Source organism: Pinus tabuliformis, chromosome Q (assembly GCF_031772625.1).
Source record: "Pinus tabuliformis cultivar Carrire ecotype Pingquan chromosome Q, CPIR1, whole genome shotgun sequence".
Taxonomy (NCBI): domain Eukaryota; kingdom Viridiplantae; phylum Streptophyta; class Pinopsida; order Pinales; family Pinaceae; genus Pinus; species Pinus tabuliformis.
The window spans coordinates 411319963-411324869 of record NC_142296.1 but is presented as its reverse complement, the minus strand read 5'-3'; positions in this window follow the sequence as shown (position 1 = coordinate 411324869).

Sequence of the window (4907 nt, the reverse complement as noted above, 5' to 3'; positions counted from 1 at the left end):
ACAGGAAATCGGTACGGGACTATGGATTGGGAGAGGTCTCGTGACACAAACAATCAGAAGTTAGGCAAAAGTCCGCTCATAACCCAAATTGGTTGCGCAAGCAATCCAAGAAATGACACCCTGGACAGGAAAATCCCTGAGCTGCCAGATCCGAATTCTGAGGTCCAGCCCATCGAGCTAATATATATTCAACAAGACACTCCTCATTTCATCCAGCCCAGAGCTCCAGTCTCCAGCTGCCATAAGAGAGAAGGTTCGTGCTCCAGCTGCGCCCCCTCCAGATCGCCTCAGGTGGTCTTCAGTTCGATTTCAAGCCAGCCTAGATCGTGCTCTAGGCTCCGCAACCGAAGAGAGCTCATAATCTCCGCTTGGCGTGGTAACGACAGTGACTTTTGTGCATTTCTTATTTCTATCTCTAATCGTTTCTCTGTCTTTTTGAAGCAGATCCTCCTAACATCGTTGCTCCCCGCTTCTCAGATTTCTGCCTCTACCTTTCTCTGTCTCCTCCCCCCTTTCTATCTCTGCGGCAGAGGTCGTTCTCCTGCCCCGTTCCTCTCAGTTTCTCTCCCCGCAGTCGATCATCGTCCATTTTCCTGATCAGCTCTTTTCACTTTTTCCTGAATCGCCAGCCCTCTCTCTTTTTAATCCCTGTCATCCCTTCATCCCTCTTTTGTATCCCCTATCTCTATCTTTGTCCCAAGATTCCCAAGCCTTCACAAGGCCCGTCAGCAATGGCCGAGAATCCCCTGGAATGTGTAATAACCAACAGCAGCTGCACTCTGTGCAAAGCTCACTGCTTCATGATCGCTTGGTTTATCAAACACTTCAATGATCTCAAGGAAGAATTTCAGGCAGACAGCAAATCCAAGAGGGAAAAGTTGGAGAAACAGAAGGCGGAGATAGAAGGCCTTAAAGAAAAGTGCAACCACCTGGAAGAAGCTATCAATCACATAAAAACAATGACTCAAAGTATGCAAGGAGAGGCCTCGACAAAGATCAGTGAGAAAAAAGAGCCTCTGCTCGATGATTCAGTAAACCAGCATATGTAAATCTCTCTATGTTATGTAAATTATGCTTTCTGTTAGGACAGTTTATACGGCAATATAGCCGTTATCTCTTCCAAACCTCAAATTTCAAGTCTACTGACTCGGATCAAGGGTCTGCGTACCCACTTTGGATCCACTCTTCTTTGCTTCTTCCATCTTATGTAACAGGACTAGTTCCTCTTTTGAAGTTTTTATAATACAATAGTAAACGACCTTGTTAAAAAAAAAAAGGCCATGGACTATGTGCCTAATCCTAAATGGCCAGTAGGAGGCTCAATGGGTGATTGAACCACTTAGTGCTTGTTGAATATCTATTAAAGCATTGGGTGTTTGTTGTTTGGCAGATGAACCACTTGATAGGGTAATCTAAACCATTGTGGTGATTGTTGGAAGAGTTGTTAAACCACCTATATAATGGGTTGCAGACCCCTCCAATGCTTGCCATGAAATGATAGTAGTTAAACCACCTACACAATGGATTCAATCCCATGGAACTAAGAAATACCCCATCTGGAATTTGGGCAAAGCCCTATGATTGAACTCAGAGAGTAACTGAGTCATTCTAGTGCTTACTACTAGAGAGCAATTGTTAAACCACCAAGTCAGTGAAATCCATCTCCTAAGTGTTTGACAAAGCCATTGGTGTGAATTTACCTTGTGCAAGCATCCCCTCAAACTTTGGTTTCAGCTAATGGGTGGTCAGTTGCAAGAGATATTGCAATGTAGTTGGCCTATGTTTGGGTGGACAGTTGAAGTACCTCCTTTAGTTGCCAATCATTTATATATATTCAAACAAGTATAAAGTTGTGCATATTTGGATCACATGAGATGATAACCGTGTTTTGTTAATGATTGTTAATATAATCTTGCATATTCATGTGTGAATGCCTGAAGGTTGTTATTACACTCATTACTAACTATTTTGGATATTGTGGTTTCAATGACTAGTAGCACCATGGAGCTATTGCCATAATCATGATTTATAGACTATTTATATTCTTGGAGTTAAGTGTCTACGTGACTATGTTGGTAGGTTTTTACCTTGAGAAAGTTGTTGTAAAATTTGAATCTTTGCAAGTTTCTTTGTTGTTGTTATTTGAATTATAACTCCAAATATTTACTCGTAAACTCACATTGTTAAGTGCATGATAAACTTCTTAAGAGTGGGTTGTATACTCACATTATTTGTTTTAGGTCAAGGCTTAGCCTTGGACTGTGTTTCTTAGGAAATTTGGAATTCAAGTTGTCACCTCCTGCCTCAAGAAATTCCCTCTCTTTCTCTTTTTCCTCTCGCCTTAGTGCGTATGTAGAAATACAGAGATCCAAGGATCCAAAGGTGAACGATGGCCAACACCATTTCAAAGGTCGAATTTCTCTATTTAAGTTTGTTGCATCCGAGAGTCGGAGGTGGACGACGGCCAACACCATTGCAAAGGCTAGATTTCATTGAGGGTCAGATTTCCCTATTTAAGTGTTGTTACATTCGAGATTTGGAGATCCGGAGGGGGACAATGGCCAACACCATTGCAAAGGCAATATTTCATCTGGGGCCGAATTTCTCTATTTAAGTGTTGTTGCATTCGAGATTCAGGGATCTAGAGATGGACAATGACCAACACCATTAAAAAGGCTGAATTTTGTTCAGGGCCAGATTTCTTTGTTGAAGTGTTGTGGCATCCAGGATTTGGGGTTCTAAGGTTGGCATGGATCAACAGTCTTGAAAAGGATCGAATGTCTCTAAGGTCATATTAACCTCACGTTCGTTTGGATCTGGAGATTTGGGGGTGGCGAAGGCTAACACAAAGTTGAAAGGCCAGATGTACTATGGGTCAAATATAATTGCAGAGTAACCCAATCTACCCTTGCGTGAGAACTTTGTGGACCTCGTGTTGTGTTGGTGTGGCAGCACCACAGGGGGGCCAAATGGGGGTCATATGGATGCCACATTGAAATCTATTTGATAATGTGGCCTAATTTAATACCCCAAGCTTCTAATGGGCATAATTTTCAATTTGTAAGTTGGATTGAGGTGAAATTTATATCGCGAGAAAGCTCTTGACGAGTTAAATGCAATGGTGGCATTTTTTTTAGATTTGAAGATTTTGAAAAAAGAGGTTGTTGTAAGCCCATCTTCATAACAGACCTTGGATATCATGTCAAAAAAAACAAGTAACAACTCCCACAACCCGAGATAGGACAAGGGGGTGGGAGGAAATCTTACAAATTGCAACTGACCCTTTTCCAAAGGCAATCAGACCCTTCCTCCTCTAGCAATTTGGCCAGTTTTTCCAAGACAAAAATCCTTGATCTTATTGACCCAACCTCAACTTTGGAAAAGAAAAAAGCTTAAAATGATGTTGATCCACCAAACTCTATAAATTAGTATGCTTACAAAAAAATTTAGACTTTTGGGTGTTTTTGGAAAGGTATTACTACTAGATATGATAGGTATGTCGTATTTCCAAACTGGCTTTTTCAGCATCTAGGGAAGAATTTTTTGTAACAGTCTACAATCCAATTTTTGGTTTTTTTTTTTACGTAAGGTTGTGCCCCAAACATAGAATTTCAATGAATACAACTTATCGTTATGGTTAAAGAAAGTGTAGTGGTACTACTTAAAAGCGTTTTATGGAAAATACATAGATCTTTACCTTTGAAACAATAGCCTTCAACATTTTGATAGAAGATGCTATTCTTGATTCTAAGGAACGTTCATCTTTATGTAATTTGGAAAACAAACAAAAACCATACAAATTAGTGTTTAAAATAAAAGCATGTACACTATAGCTAATAACTCCCAAAGCTTATACAATGCTCCTCACTCCCAAAACTGGTAGAATGCCTATAAAATAAAGATGTAAATCAAAAATAACTTTTTTCATTCTTAAATTTGATTCAACAACCCCTTTCTCTTCCCCAATGCTTCCAAAATTTTAAATACATAAAATTTTCCATTCTTAAATTTGATTCAACAACCCCTTCTCTTTCCCAATGCTTCCAAAATTTTAAATACATAAAATTTTCCATTCTTAAATTTGACTCAACAACCTTTCTCTCTTCCACAATGCTTTCAAAATTTTAAATACATAAAATTATCAATATGTATGGAATATTTTAATTGTTCGAGAGATTTTTTTAAATAAAATATTTTTCAAACTAAATAAAATGGAATTCACTTTAATAATGGAAATTAATATATGTGTGGCACCACAACATAGTGTGAAATTGATATATATATATGGTAACACAACATAGTGTGAAATTGATATATATATATATGGGGTAACACAACATAGTTACTTACAAAATTGAAAGTTACTTTAGCTCTTCAATTCAGTGACTCGGTGCACAAGAATTTGTAGCTGCTCGATCTCCAAATCCCTTCTTCCTTTCTTCTACAATAACATAAAATTAGAGTACAATACCCGCTGTGCAATGCACTTGATAAGAGATCTTAAAAATCTACATTGAAGAAACTTATCCAATCGTTTAACTTTTGGTAACTTGGCTTTGCAGGAAGTGCTTTCATGGAGGAAAAATAGGAAAAATGAACCACTGACCACAAAAACCCAAGTCCCACAGTCAATACCGTATAGGGGAGAATGCCAACCATCAAATGCCAGAGGATTGATCACACAGGGCCAAGCTCCAAACGTCTCCATTAAAGGATTCTTCTGAAACAGAGGTCACCATTTAGCCTGCAACAAGTGCCCAGCACAGGACGATATGGGTTGCAGGCGTGAAGTTTGTGTCATGACATAATCCTTTAAATTAACCTGTAAATCTGCCATGCAATAGAGACACTGAATCCGTAGGTGAACATCTCTTTCAACCTACTGTACACCTTTCATTAATAATGAG